This window comes from Patella vulgata, chromosome 1 (genome assembly GCF_932274485.2).
Source record: "Patella vulgata chromosome 1, xgPatVulg1.2, whole genome shotgun sequence".
Taxonomy (NCBI): Eukaryota; Metazoa; Mollusca; class Gastropoda; family Patellidae; genus Patella; species Patella vulgata.
Window position 1 is genome coordinate 54,289,921 of NC_065879.2, and position 16,945 is coordinate 54,306,865.

Consider the following 16,945-nt stretch of genomic DNA (forward strand, 5'->3'; position numbering starts at 1 on the left):
TATGTACAATATAGCACTATTAATACACACCACCAGTTCACAAGCGTCTAGTGACGGTCCAATTACCACATGACTGACCTTATCATAATCACCGAATTATTGTCTTACATTGTTATAGATTAGACATTTGTAATTGGAATATTTTAGAGTGAATTCAAAATGCCGTAGATCCATTTAAACATGCATTATGCAAGAGCAAAATCTGCTTATTACAAGTCTTTCTTTAGGCCTGAAATGTTATCTAAATTATCAATTAGACATTAATTAACTTATCCAGACCATAATAACCTCTCGATGTCAAGGCTAGCCTTCGATGTTTGCTGGATTAGATTCCTATATGCCGCTAACGGCCATTGATAATTAAATAAAAAAAAGTGGATAATCGAGACTATGCTGTTTATATCAATGATTTTAGTAATAATGACCGAGACTATGCAAAAATTTCACCCGCTTCTTTCTCGGCTCAAAGTGGATCAATTTGACTGAAATATTCAGCAAATTACCTTTACACTATCTAGTTTTTAACTAATATAGCGAGAACTGCCATCTCTTTATCTTATCTCCCATAATGTATCTTTAAGCTGCCTTTGTTTAAATAGGCCACATGTCAACTGAAGACGACCCAAAGTAATTAACGCATTTAATTTGGATAACCCTGTAATACTTGATCACAAAGTACAGAAATACAAATGGTGCCAGTCATTTGTCGATATATTCATTATTAGCTATATATAATAATTATGACCATTTCTATACACAAAGAACAACTTTTGAAATTCACAGCAAATATGGAATTTTCCGATGACTATGCATAACAATAGATCGCCCTCATTTCTCAGCCAATCAACGCTGGGAATCTTATTACCATGTATGGTTCCATGCACTACGACCGTAGTAAATGAGGTTAACCTTTGGCGCAAATAGTGCACGGGATTCATGGACATGAATATTAAATACACTTGATCATACATGGAGTTCCTGATGCCGTTTGGTGAGTGATTAAACTGTCAATGTAATTGTAAAATACCTTTATTATAAAACAAAGTTAAACGATGTTAGACATTATAACCTTATCTTATCACAAACGTTTATCCATCGAATAATTTATATTCAGATTTCATATCAAGTCAAGGCTACTTTATTACAAAAACATCGGTGAGCAAAGCTAATTGATTAATGGGTAAATAATAATTATAAAAAACTTGTAATTATAATAATTATAAACAAATGATGAGTAAAGCTTAATTATATTTTACAATTAACGTGTGTACGATTACTTCGTTCATGGGGTATTACGCACACGTTCCACCTTTGATCTGGCCGGTGTAAAAAAATATAATTACCTAATCAGCATTCTTAATTAATTTATGACCCCATGTCTGCAACTTTAGTGGGATAGATTAATGACAGATATAAACGACACTACACTTTTATCAATACACAAGATAGTTAGATGACCCTTCTCAATCTGTTATTCCATATACCAACAAAATTTATTTGTACTGTTAATTCTAACGTATATTGAGATATTTTTTCGTACTTCATTTGTAAGGTCTATTTCAGAGTAATGAAGTCAAATCCACATGCAGAAAGAAAGGCGCCGTACGATGGCTACAGGAATACGAGATACAGTTGGCTACTCCGATAACAGATCGTCATTTACAAATCGCGTTTCAATCATGTTTGACTTTTATGATACGTTTTGCATGACCACATCTTTTTACTGGGAAATTAGAACCACAATACTCTTTTGACGAAAATGTATCTCAAATCGTTTGGACTGCACACAATGGTAGAGGGACTGTACGAAAAAGTCACTTTAAAACACAGTATTAAAATCGCTGTTGTGAGAAAAGAGAGTGAGCGGTACATTAAAAACAAATTCTAAATTCAATTGTTTTATTTTATTAGGGGATTAAGGAATCAGTCAGGCGTTAATGAATACACACCCGACTGTATATAGGTAATTAAAGAATAAACATTCCGACAGCTCTATTTATATATACACAGCAATATACACTCAATGGGTCAAAAGTACCGAAAAAATTTTGTTCGCACTAAATGCTTCAAAAAAGCATCTTTTTTTTCATTAAATCAATCGTTTTTTGTGAAAATATGATAAAAAATGGTTTAAAAAGGGTATTTTGTGGAGGTTGTTAAAATAAAGAACCGTAAATTACGTAATTCCATTGCTAGTTGCATACCAGCGGCTGCCAGGCAGGATACGCCCATATTTTCGAGAGATGGATAGAGAACAAGCTAAAAAGAAAGTGATTTTTCCTACAATCAAGGGCAATAATTCAGGAAATTACAATTCGATATGTGCAAATATCGAAAGGAACCAAGATCTTTGGGTTATAAACTTACATTTCAAGTTTCAACAAAATCGGATAAAAATTGGGACCTCTATACACTACAAATGTGGTATCGTTTAATATGGTATCACGTCATTTGGGACTCACGTCATTTGGGACTCAACATAAGCGACATTTGGGACTCAGTTGACGACGTTTGGGACTTTGATTGGCGTCAATTGGGACTCAACACAAACGACATTTGGGACTCAATATAAACGACAGTTGGGACTATTTATTTATGAGATATATAGTAACAGCTGTCTTAGTTGTCTTTCGTTTTATTTAGTTGATCGGGGATTGTTGAGACCGCGATTAACACTGCTAGTTCTCCTTTGTTTTGTTTTATCTGCGAGTATAAAACTTGACAATAATATATTGTTGAAAATTTGTGTATATTTAGTAATACTTCGTAAGTGGAACTAATGTTTTATCGTTTGGTTGAGCCTTTTACTAACCACGTGTTTCATGTTAATAAATATTTTCTTTCGTGTTTTGAATTGGCCTATTTCTAATAAATTATCCCGAGTCCCAAAACGTTGTATACCCGAGTTGTGGTCATATTTTTTTGAGTCCCAAATGACGTGAGTCCCAAATGACATGTATCGTTTAATATGGGTTTTTTAGCGTTGGTTACTATTCATACCGTTTAATTTCAAAACCCTGTTTGATAATTGATAAAAAATCATTGAAGAATAACAAAAATGGTTTCATTAGTACTATGGTTTAGATTAATGGCAACGGCTTTAGTTTCTCCGAGATGCGTTTAAAAATGTACTAGCCATGCACTTATCTAGTGCTATATTGTACATACAGTGATATATTGTATAGATAATGTATATACTATGTGTACTGCCTGTGACGTCACCAGCCAATCAACCAGATTAAGGTCATAATTGAAAAACTGAAAAGCGTTTTGGCTTGTCGGATACTTAAACATTAACAGACGAATTAATTTAGATTTAGATTTTTTGTCTTATGTGGTCTTTAAGATTAAGAGACAATGAAGCCTTGTGATTTTTAACAATTTCCGATAATTACTGCAAGTGTTATGGCCGTTGATCACTGAAAAAATCTTATGCACTCTCTAGAGGCTAAGATTAATATCTGATTGACTTCAAATTTATAGGCCTACACATTGGTTAAGGTTATGAAACGAAGATGCCTATTGATTTCCAACAATTTCTGATATTTATTACCAGAGTAATGACCCTTGACCGCATTGAAAAATCTTGTGGTGTCTCTAGCGACCAAATTTATCATCCGATTGACTTTAAATTTATGCACAGTGTATGAGATGAAGAAGCCAGTTGATTTTCAGAGTTATTGCCCTTGATCACTTTGAAAAATCTTGTGGGCCTTCTAGAGACCAAGTTATCAGCTGATTGACTTTAAATTTATACACAGTGTTTAAGGTCATGAGACAACGAAGCCTATTGACTTTCAACAATTTCCAATAATTACTGCCGGAGGTATGGACCTTGATCACTTGTGGTCTGTAGAGACCAAATTTATCATCCGATTGACTTTAAATTTATACTCCAGGATTTTTATGTTTGTGTGCTTCACTCACTCTCAAGTTTATAAGCGGTTAAGTCATCGGGATTCAGAAACAAACAACAGCAGGTGATCTATTAAACCCGTAGTATAGGTACTGATTTGGCATTACTCACATTAGTCTGTAATTTATTGATTTTTACTGGTCTTAGCTTCTCAAGCTAGGCCTATTTTAATATAGGCCTATATAGCAACTAAGCAACTCTACGAAAGTTAATCTGAATAATTAAAGATACATTGTGGGAGATTTGATAACGAGTTGGCAGTTCTCACTATAATAGTTAAAGATAGGTTGCCAGTCAACGAAACATACGCCCACAGCAGCTAAATCGTCCGGGCAGTCAACAAGAGTTGTCACATATTTTTTCTTTTTTCGGTAATGAAACATTTATAATACACTCAAATCTGATTAAGAGCAACAACTCATGAAGTAATTATCAGAAAACCATTAGAATTTGTTTGGTTTTTATAAAGTTCTGCCCCATGCTAACGTTTTGTATACAAAACTTTTAATAAAATGGATTTAGCTTTTCAAGTCATAAAAATTCATTGAAAATCAATATACTTGTTCGTCTCAAGATCTTAAACTCTGTGTATCAAACTGAAGTCAATCATATGATAACTTTAGCCTTTAGAGCATCACAAAGTGATCAAGGGCCATAACTCTGGCAGTAATTTTCCAAAATCACTGAAAATCAATAGGCTTCTTCGTCTCAAGACCTTAAACACTGTGTATAAATTTAAAGTCAATCAGATATTAACTTTAGCCACTAGAGCGTGCATAAGATCAAGGGCCATAACTCTGGCAGTAATTATCGGAAATCGCTGAAAATCAATAGGCTTCTTCATTTCATGACCTTAAACACTGTGTATCAATTTAAGGTCAATCGGATATTAACTTTGGCCTTTAGAGCGTCCACAAGATTTTTTGAAGTGATCAAGGGCCATAACTCTGGCAGTAATTATCGGAAATCGCTGAAAATCAATAGGCTTCTTCGTCTCAAGACCTTAAACACTGTGCATAAATTTAAAGTCAATCAGATATTAACTTTAGCCTCTAGAGCATCCAAAAGCAATTATGGACGCCGGACGGACGGGGGCGACGACAATATACAACCACATTTTAATGTGGGCGTATAAAAACTAGATAATGTAAAGGTAATTTGCTGAAAATTTCATTCAAATTGATCCACTATTTCCACCTAGCCTTGATCATCATTACTAAAGTCAGTAGGATAAACAGCATAGTCTCGATTATCCATTTAATCGTTAAATCGTGAAGGAAAATTATGCAGTAAATCGGCTCACAATCCACTAATAAAGATCGCAGGCTAGCGATGCCATCTAGAGTTGATTAAAAATAATAATAATAATAATGGCGCATATTTGGCTCTCCACTATCAAACTGAGTCTATCTTAATACTTTAATCATAGGCTGTTAGAAATAGGTGTGTCTTTAACTGTGACTTAAAACATTCTAGAATTTTTGCGTTCCTCATGTTGTATGGTAACGAGTTCCAACATTGAGGTGCACAGTGAGCAAAACATCGGTGTCCAAAAGATTTAAGCCTGAAAGTTGAAACTGCAAGTTTTTGTTCATTTTGGGATCTTAAAGATCTGGATGGCGCATAAGGAGAGATGGTTGATGATAGGTAGATAGGCGCAGCTCCTCGTAGACATTTGAAGGTAATACACATTAACTTGAACTGTATCCTGCTCTCGACTGGTAGCCAATGCAGGTCTTTTAAGTGTGGAGTGATAAGAGACACAATTCTGGCAGCTGTATTTTGCACTAGTTGTAATTTAGAAACAAGGCTCTTATTTTTTCCGATAAGTAAGCTATTGCAATAATCTAGCCTTGAAAGTATTAAAGAGCGGACTAATGTGTGGGCAGATTCTCTCGATATCAAGTGGCATATTTGACGTATAGATCTTAAGTGAAAATAGCAAATTCTGCATAGCTGATTAACCTGAATTTTCATACTTAATTCCGAATCCAAATACACCCCAAGATCCTTGACACAATCAACAGTTTCAATTGAAGAATCAGCAATCGTTAATGATGTTTGATTAATGACTTTGAGCTGATGTCTAGTTCCACACAGCATGACTTCTGTTTTATCGGTGTTAAGCTTTAACATATTGTCACTCATCCAAGATTTAATGTCAATACAACAGTTTGTTGTTCTTTGAAAGGATTCCATATGATCACAAGCTTTAAACTTGTCGATTATCTTTTCAATAAAGAACTGGTTGAAAGAATCGGCAAGATTATGGTCTGGATAGGTTAATTAATGTCTACTTAATAATTTAGGTAACATTTTAGGCCTAAAGAAAGACCTGCAATAGACAGATTTAGCTCTTGCATAATGTATTAACCCGGGAGCCCAGTGAGATTTAATCAAAATATTGAGTCCAAAAGGTTTGAGGTCTACGACACATATTTTACCCCTAGATCATTTTGGAAAACTAAGTCTTAAGTTTTGTAACCTGTGCATATACCTGGGAGCGCTCCCCCTAACCCTCCCATATTTAATGGGAGTTAAAATTCAATGTCCATCTACATTTTTTTTGCAAGCATTTCACACTTAACACTAAGAAACAGAATGCACGACTTAAGAGCATACAATGTTGTGCTAATGCTACTTAAGAGCTTAATTAATTAGCACTAATTAGTGACCGTAATTAAAATTTAGAGCCCATAACTGAAACAAAGCCTAAAGGCTAGCTAACCAAGTCATGAAACCAAAAATATCACTTAAGAGCGACAAAAGTTGAACAAACCGTGCTTAAGACTCGTTCAAGGGTGACAAAGGTCAAAGGTCACTAACAAATGACCATAATTAAAATTTAGAGTCCATAATAGGCTGTGATTTAGCCCCGAAAATCGTTTCATCGCGTCCCAGCAAATTCCGGGTGAAAATCTGACGCTTTGTTACATAATTTAACCAGTAGGCCGTCACTGTCGCATACTTTTCTGTTCCGATGCATTGCACAATACGTCTTGCACTCGAATTACGTCTCGAACTATATTTGTCAAGTGTAGCCATAATCGGGTGAAAAAATCAAATTCTAAGCCAATCAGAAACCATAAAAGCAAAGATCGTCATAGGTCAAGGGTCGATAGCCATAAATAGACCAGTGAATACCTTTTATGAGACGGAACACGTTGGATTGTTTACATTTGTCTGAGAGAATTTCTCTGCAAATATGCCGGGATTACTGGATAATATCACCTGTTAAATGTTGCATTGACACGGTAAAGACGATTTACCCCTGATCTGTGGCATAAATATGGCCAATAATTAGGAAATAGCACCAATGATTGAATGAATCTTTTATTTTCTGGAAACAAGTATTTCTTCAAAACTATTTCAGTGAAACAATATCCAAGAGAAATATATACTTAATACAGATGAAAATGATTTTGGCATGCTTGAAATACTGGTTCGGTCTTATAATTATATATAATGCTAAGAAAAAACAAAAATAATAATACCATGTGATCTGATCGATACAATTAATAATAATTCACCTTCATTAATTTTACTATTTTTTTAAAACGAGAAAACAATAGACTTATTATAAGAGTATAGAGAGAGAGAAATGGGGTTTATCTTCCACTCGACACAAACTAGGTAATTTTAGTTCAATTTTATTCCAATAATTCGCTTGCGTGTAGTGGTCTTTAGCAGTGGGTGGAAACGGAGGACCCGGAGAAAACCCATGAGGTTGGATAGCCCACCCTTCTCCTTGTCAAGTACAACCGTGGAATCTAAACCACGCCAGTGGACTCAATGACAGACCTTATGATATGCTACCCATTCGGCTACCCAACCCCCTATAAGAAATGAAATGAAATGAAATGGGGTTTAACGTCCTACTGTTTTGCTCCGAACTGGGCTAATGAAGACGGGCATACGCCATACAGTGTGCTATGAGGGAAATTTTGCCCGGACAGCGGCACTACGGCCTACTCTTATATCGAATTCCAACTGTCAAGGGATCTTTTATGTGCACGTCAATGTGTACACGGAACCTCGGTTTTTCGTCCCATCCGAACGACTAGACAGCTGTCCTTGTCAGCCCCTCCGTCCTGCATCACCATGCCGGAAAATCTGGATGAACTTTCTCGGCCTATGCAGGGATTGAACACGCAACCTCCAGGCTAGCGAGCCAGCGCCTTACCCACTTAGCCACCGTGATCCCCTACCCCTATAATTGCATTTGTTTAATTTTTTTTTTTTAATTTCTTTCTTTAAATAAATGTAATCTTATACTCTCCTACCCCCTATAAGAGAGTATAAGATTACATTTATTTAAAGAAAGAAATTAAAAAAAATAAACAAATGCAATTATATAAATTTCCTCGTACACAACAATACCATACACCACTAGTAATAATGAAAAATGTATATAATAATAATAATAACATCATCATTTTTTAAAGTGTATTAATACTGGAGAACGGTTTCTAATGTGCTGTTCAGGTTCTTATATTCACAGAATACATGTATTTACACAGAGATCAGGTCTTGTGCCCATATACACTGTACAAAATTGAAAGATATATACCAACCAGTAAATAAAAGTACATATACGCCATAGTGTGCTAAAAAGCAAATTTTGCCTGGGCACAGCACTATGGCCTACGTTTATATCAAATTACAACTGCCAAGGGATCTTTTTACGTGCACACCAATGTATACACAGGACCTCGACTAGACTGCTGTCCTTGTGCCTTGTCAGCCCTCCGCCTCCACCACTGACAAGGGGAAACCGTCGGAAATGAATTAGAATAAAAAAGTAAAATAAAAACATATAGTAAGCATAAAGTGACAAAATATAATATGAAAATTTATTGACATGTACAGTACATTTAAGTAAAACATATTTAAAATATGTAATATTAAAAAAACGCTTACAAAAATACATGTATACAGGTGTAGGCCTACTCACATAATTTCATCAATATCATCATCACTATTAAAATCAATGTCACTGTCAGCATATGTTTGGCTGTCACTTTTATATTCGAACAATATATACAAAACCATACAAGAAAGTTTTCACTTGTAACAAGTACATCTATTACTGATCTATCTGTAAAAGTGTAATGCAGCTTGATTTACATTCACATTGAAAATTTTGTTTGGTGCTTGATCTCTAGTCACCCTAACCCTGTCATTTGTTCAATAGAGTTTAACAAGAGGGGTTTAAATTTCCACAGCTACAGTCAGGCAACCTGGGAGGAATGCGCCAGAATATGCCCCCTTTTTGACTGGTGATGCAAAGGCAGAAATAATTCTTCATACATATTTTTTTCAAAAAAAGTAAGTGCACTTGTACCAACTCATCTATTTCGGTTCTAATTTTCTCCATAACATTGGGGTTGGATGGCCGAATTGTTAGCATGTGCGCACTGTATCATAAAGCCTGTCATTGAGTCAACAGGCGTGATTTCGAATCCCTGGTTGTACATGACAAGGAGTAGGGTCGCCTGTCCAACCTCGTGGGTTTTCTCTGGGTCCTCCTCTTTCCTCCCACTGTTAAAGACCCCTACCCGCAAGCGAATTATTGAAATAAAAAAATTAAACCATATGTTAGTCCCAAAATGACCTAGTTTGTGTCGAGTGGACGTTAAACCCCATTTCTCTCTCTCCATAACAACTTGTTGGGTATGAGTACTGCACATTGTATTTCACCTCAATAATGATGACACGGTCTTAACCATAGTGGTCTTCTGTCTTTGACTGAGTGGACTTCTCTATTGGTCTGAGTGGTCTTGGGCGTAGTAGTCCTTGGTCTGGGTTGTCATGCATTTGGGAGAATATCTTCATCAGCTTGCATTTACAAGAAAATGGGGAAAATGTTAAGATATGATCCGATCCCCTTAAACAAATTAACCAGACCTATTATATTATTTTATTCTCTTTCTCTTTTTTTTTTTTTTTTTTTTTTTGCTGCTTGTTTCTAAACATCACTTTCTTCAACAATTTAGGAATCGTGATAATGTTTCATACACAGTTTGGTGACGTGGAATGTGATAAGTAGGCCTAGTAGCCTCTACCATACCCCAGTCCAGTGATAGTTTTGTCTGCACATTCCTGACTGGAGTTCTGATTCAGCTTTGTCCAGCAAATCGGCATTTGTCTCTGGCACATTTCCATCTAATTTGATCCACTGGTTAGCACATACCTTAAATTTTTCCCAGCTTGTCGCAGTGAACGGTTTTAGCTCAGTGTTTTAACAAAATGTATTCGAGCTATGCAGTTTTACTTTAGCTATCCTTCCGCCATGTACCGTTAATATCAAAGCGTAAACAAAGAGCAGTGACCTTTCACCACATGACCTGTTGAACTTATCGTCGTGTATGCTTGATTGGCCAATTATGTCACGTGATCTGTTTAAACCGAGTCACCGCGAAATTCAAATACCATTGCACATTGACAAGTAAGCCCATATTTAATTTCCGTTTTCTATCAAATGTCAAAGAATTGATAAAAGAAAAGTTGTGTGACAATACAAAGTAATACTAGAAGAATTAGATGATGTAGTTTTTTTTTCACCCGAAAATGGTCGGGAATGAGAAACAGAAGCAAACTAGCTAGAAATTTCACACCACGGCCTATAACTGAAACAAAGCCTAAAAGCTAGCTAACCAAGTCAGGAAACCAAAATATCACTTAAGAGCGACAAAAGTTGAACAAACCTTGCTTAAGACTCGTTCAAAGGTCAAAGGTCACTAATCAATGACCATAATTAAAATTTAGAGTCCATAACTGAAACAAGCCTAAAAGCTAGCTAACCAAGTCAGGAAACAAAAAATATCACTTAAGAGCGACAAAAGTTGAACAAACCTTGCTTAAGAGTGGTTCAAAGGTGACAAGGGTCAAAGGTCAAATTTTAGGTCACAGAATGACGTTTGAGTGTATTTGATTAAATTGTCTTGTCCGGGATTATTTTTCTTTCTAACACCATTTCTATTAGTTTCACTGCACAAAATGACTGCTTAAGAGCATGAAATGCTGTACTAATGCTACTTAAGAGCTAATTAATTAGCACTAATTTGTGACCATAATTAAAATTTAGAGTCCATAGCTGAAACAAAGCTAGCTAACCAAGTCAGGAAGCCAACAATATCACTTAAGAGCGACAAAATTTGAACAAACTTGGTGTAAGACTGGTGACAAAGGTCATATTTTGTGCCACATTATGACCAATCAACCAATCAAATTGCTTATCTCTGCTGATCCTAAACATAAAATGCGCATCTTCGAACTCCATCAAGCCATTCACATAATCAACACCTACACCAAGTTTAAAAATTCTACCTCAATAAGAGTTATTGTGTCCCAAATGGCTTGATGAACAGACAGACGAACAGGCCCATTTTAATAGTTCTCTGCTTTCTTCGAAAGGCAGATGACAATAATGTTGATGTCAACATTAATTATGCACTTGAAATTATGGCAAAGTTATCAGTACAACAAGGAATTTTAAAATTGAAGGAGACTAAACTTCCTTTTAGGCATTATTCGATTTAACAGCCATTTTAAATTACTTTCGCATTGTTGATAATGTCTCAGGTGTGTGCTTGTTAAAATTAAAGTATTTATTTATTGTGGACTTATTAGTTAGTTTGCGAACAAATTTTCTTATCAACACCCTTTTATTTAACAGAACACAGTGTTTATGGGAAACAATCACAGGTTACTATAGCCTACATTAAGCTTGACAGTACTAGATCCATATTTACAATCGTTAACAATATAATATTATTACGAACAGATAAAAAGCATATAGTTAATGAGGAGACAGAAATGTATGGAACCAGTGGCGGCGCTAAGGGGAGCATTTGCCCCCCCCCCCCCAATAAATCTGGTCTGCCCTCTGTTTGCCCCCCCCCCCAATAATTCTAGAAAATAAAAAAAATGTATTTGTGAAACGTTTCGGTAATCAATACTTTCTACACTGTTTAAATCCCACATCCCCATTCAGTCATATACTTGCATGTTGTAGAGTCTGAGTGATTCCTTACCAAGCCCATCCTGCTGTAAACCTGCTGTAAACCCACTGTAAACAATAACATGTGAATCACATGGGAAGTGCTTTTTACGATCTTCAAAGTTTTTGGGTATATGTCAACGCGGCGAGAATATACATTCACTTGATAGACCCACTCTATTCGGATAAGCTGGTGATTTGGCGACGTACAGTATCTGGTCAGCTCTATTTATCTCGACAACCAGTGTCTGAAATGCTGCAAGGCTGCATTTCCGGCAGTCTATGTCACAAAATATCGCGACAAATGAAAATATTCATTCACTTTGAGCCACTCACTCCGTCTGTTTTACACTTTCCTGTCTGTTTGGATAAACTAGTGATTTGGCGACAGGCGGTATCTGGTAAGCTATATTTATCTCGACGATCAATGCCTGAAATACTGCCAGACTGCATTTCCGAGAGTGAATTTTTCAAAATTTTCGGTTGCTTTGTAGAGGTTTGCAAGTCCGTTCATTTGACACATCCCTCTCGGTGGTCAGATAGAATAGTGATCAGGTCCCCAATACCCCCACAAGGACTCGCTGCTTTGGCGCTCACAAGGGGACTTCGTTGAGGTTCACATGTCCGTTTGTTTGACATTTTGTTCTCTGGTCGATAAACTAGTGATCAGGCGACGGACGGTATCTAGTCAGACCTATTTACCACGACGATCAGTGCCTAACAGAATACTGTCAGACAGCATCTCCCGCAGTCTATTTTTCAAAATTTTCGGGGGAAGGTCTCCAATTTGGCGCTCGTGATTGGGCTTTGTCGTGGTTCATAGGTCTGTTAGTTTGACACTTTACCTCAACGATCAGTGCCTGAAATACTGCCAGGCTGCATTTACGGCAGCCTGTTTTTCAAAATTGTCTGAAGGAGACCTCCCTACCCCTTTGCCCCCTTAACCTTGGACTTTGCCCCAGCTTTGCCCCTCCAACCACCGACGGCTGGCGCCGGCACTGTATGGAACACAATGATGAAAATACAAATATTATATCAAAATAATTATCCACTTCGCATACATGTATATATAAATAGAAGTAGCATTGGTGGAATACACAAATCGAACATTGTAATTAATCACAGCTCTAAACTACTTTTGATATCTAGAAATTGTCATGGGTCGATTGCAGGGATTGTATGTCTCCTTTAAGAAGCATCTCTGGTGTTGAAATCACCCAAAACATCATCGCATTCCGAAATTCGTGCCTCACTCCACAGTAAATCTAATTTACAATTGGAAATATTTAGGAGCGATTATCCATAATAGAATGAAAATGATGAAACAAGACTATTAGCCAACAAGAGTATCGCATGTCTGTATGAATGTATTACTTGTGTGTAAATGTATGTGTTTTCTATGTTATATGTATTATTAAATGTATACGTGTTGTCCTAAATGGACGTTTTGACAAACATCTTGTAAGTATAAGCCGGTCTTCATAGCATTATACGGAAAATAACCTTCCCATTTTGACTTTTTTCCCCGTAAAGATCCATGTAAAGGAGAACACATAAATGTTTCGAATCGTATATGGACTAATTCATAATTTAATTTACAATTGGAAATATTTAGGAGCGATTATCCATAATAGAATGAAAATGATGAAACAAGACTATTAGCCAACAAGAGTATCGCATGTCTGTATGAATGTATTACTTGTGTGTAAATGTATGTGTTTTCTATGTTATATGTATTATTAAATGTATACGTGTTGTCCTAAATGGAACGTTTTGACAAACATCTTGTAAGTATAAGCCGGTCTTGATAGCATTACCGTATTTTTCGGTGTATAAGGCGCACTTTTTTTACCAGGTATTTTATTTTCTAGAAGGGGTGCGCCTTATACATAGTATTAAGCAAATCTTGGCTTTTCTGTGTGTCAACATCGAGGTCTGAAGTTGATCATATCGACAACAGCAATAAAGATGGCGGCCATTTCCCATACCGATATCCCGTATACCGTTAGTCATAGATGACAGTGGCAACAATATGGGTCAATAGCGGTTTAGTGTTATTAAAATATCTGCAAAGATATCGTAAATAATTAGATGACATATTTTTCTGCTATTCCGACATTCCGATGTCGTCTTTTTTCGTGCAATAAATATGGCGGCCATTTAAGATACGGTATCGGCTTTTCCGTATACCGTTAGTCATATTTCTATTATTCCGGCTTTTCCGTATACCGTTAGTCATAAACGACAGTGCTAACAATACCTGCAAAATTCTCGTTAATATTTCTATTATTCCTGCGTATTTGATGACATATATTTCTGCTAATCCGTTTACCGGTACAGTTAGCCACTGTTGGCAATCCAAACAGTGTGTCGTCAACGGTGATATCAGTCAAGTTGACGAAAAGGCGGGGCTTTCGACAGACAAAGAGTTTTCATTGGCTATTAGAAGGGTAATTTCCATTGAGCACACGCTCATTATACCATAGGCTATGGGTATTGTCTGTTACAATGACAGCGTTAATGGGCGGGATTACAGTTAAACTGGCAGAATATATCGAAGAACAGAAAAAATTTAAGCCATCGACTAAAATATATTTTAATGACATAAAAAATTAACACAAGTATAATAAAAACATATAATAAAAACAAACAGGTTCACCAGTATAGCACAGCATAGTTATAGGCACAGTATAGATATAATAAAATATGGATATAAGAAAAACAAAACGTCTCACGTTTGACTCCCCCAAACTAAATTCACGACCCGCGGCCCTATTACCGTGTGCTTCAGCGTAACTAATTACCCTCAACTTCTCCTTAGCGGTATAAGCGGTTCGTCTCGTAGCCATTCTGAATAAATAATTTTTAAGAATGATGGAATGTTCACTGGTGTTTTATATACATCGGGGTGTTTTCTTTGAGCAAGACTGTCTTTTAGTAACCGTTTTAAGTTACCGACGGTTTTCATTCAACATGGATTCAGTGATTGGCCCATTGTTATAATTAACACATTAACACATGTGTGTACATGTTTTCTATTAGTTAACGATATACTATGTAACCATAGACAATAGTAACTATAGCCAATTAGAACCACAGTGTTACTATGTAAATATGTATAAATATACTATACTGTCCATTTTTATACAATGACATTATTTATGAATAGTCCCAAGACGGAGGAAAAGTACTTTAAAATGTTAAAATGTTATTAAACCAGTGTTGAAATCAGTTTGTCTCGGCATACCTTTTATCTTTTCATCGTTTACCGTGAAACAAAGTAGTGCAGCTTTACGGTTGTGCTAATATTTCTGGAAATATATATATAATTGAAATTAAAGATGGCAAAATAAAACTACATTTTTATGCTAACGTTTTCACCGTGATAGTGGCTCTTCAGACATTTATTAAACAATAATTCAATTAACAATAGTCTATGACGTCACAATCTAATGATGAAGTTGTTGAAGTACTTAGTCCAGAAGACTTAAAATTTCGACCAATCATAGGGGAACCCAATAGCAGTACCCAGCAACTTTATAAACATCATCTTAAACCATTATGTTCTCGCGTTAAAGCTTTCTTCGCGATGATATAAATTTTCTACCTGCACAGGTAGAACCTGCACAATTATTAGCTTTGATGTAGTTAATTTATATAACAATATAAGCAAAGATCTGGGACTAAAAGCTGTCGAATATTGGCTAAATAACCATGCAGACCTCATACCAGACCGGTTTTCAAATTCATTTATCCTTGGTGCATTAGATCTTGCAATATCAAATAACATATTTTTCTTCAATAGCCTATACTATACACAAATCAAGGGAGTTGCTATGGGTACAAAAGTTGGCTCTCCCTATGCTACTTTAACTTTAGGTTATCTTGAGGAAATGTGGTATGAGAGGGTGAGAACAATGTTTGGCAATGAATTCGGTGATTTAATTAAGACATCATGGAAATGGTTTTTAGATGATTGTTCTGTGATACTCAGTGTATCTCAAGAAATTATCTCAGAGCTTCATAAAATGCTAAATAGTTTAGATGACAGTATTCAGTTTACAACTGAGCAGAGTCAAACCACATTAAATTTTTTGGATGTGACAGTTAAGCTACACGCAAACGGCTCTATTGAAACTGATGTGTATTACAAAAAAAACGATACACATCAATATCTAAATTTTAACTCTTGTCACCCTTCTCATACGAAACGAAACATCCCACATAACCCAACTAGACGAATTAGTACAATTGTGTACAATCAAGATGTCAAAGTTCAGAGACTACAGGAACTAAAAGGTTTCTTATTAAAACAAAAATATCCAGGTGAATTAATAGATGATGCTAACCAAAGAGCATTGAGTGTGGATCAAAGTGTTTTAAGACAACCTAAAGTTCCTGTAAACTCTGATAAAAGGAACGTTGTATCCATATCCTTAAAAATAGCCAAACGATGGATAAAATATTGAGAAAAACAAATATAATCAACAGTCTAAAGCAACCTTCCAATCTAGCTAGGATTATAACATCTTCTAAATATGATTCAGTCGCTTCAATACCAACAGTTTCGAAATGTGGTAATTCAAAGTGTAAAACCTGTGTTTTTCCTTTATATAGACTTAATAGCAAAAACAACCTCTTGGAGGCAAAAAAAGCTATTTTATTGAGAAGTACCACCCGAAACTTAATTCTAAATAAGAGAATAATTAAATTATATAAAATAAAGACCGTAGTGAGATTGAATATTTGTAGTCTGTAGGCTAAGAAATAACTACCCTTGCCTGTATAATAATTTTATCATGTAACTATGACGTCATATACTATTGTTAATTGAATTATTGTTTAAAAAATGCTTGAAGAGCCGCTATTGCGGTGAAAACGTTAGCATAACCAGCGGGTGCCAGTCAGGATACGCCCACATTTTTGAGAGATGGATAGAGAACAAGCTAAAAAGAAAGTGATTTTTCCTACAATCAAGGGGCATAATTCAGGAAATTACAATTCGATATGCGCAAATATTGAAAGGA

At 35.7% G+C, this 16,945-nt stretch overlaps 1 protein-coding gene and 1 long non-coding RNA gene across 9 annotated transcripts in view; one reads left to right on the forward strand and one right to left on the reverse strand.

Annotated features, from left to right (window-relative positions):
* LOC126830780 (uncharacterized) overlaps positions 1-16,945 on the forward strand; it is a 76,847-nt gene that overhangs the window by 50,646 nt on the left and 9,256 nt on the right. The gene's annotated exons all lie outside the window — the stretch shown is intronic.
* Positions 1-16,945, reverse strand: part of LOC126830419 (uncharacterized) — a 129,230-nt gene that overhangs the window by 38,391 nt on the left and 73,894 nt on the right. For 3 of the 8 annotated variants that reach the window (XR_008788511.1, XR_007683852.2, XR_007683851.2), the window contains one exon: positions 15,166-15,229. The exons of the other annotated variants lie outside the window; for them this stretch is intronic. The gene's annotated coding sequence lies outside the window, so the exon portion shown is untranslated. The remainder of the gene's footprint in view (positions 1-15,165; positions 15,230-16,945) is intronic. 8 annotated transcript variants of the gene reach the window in all.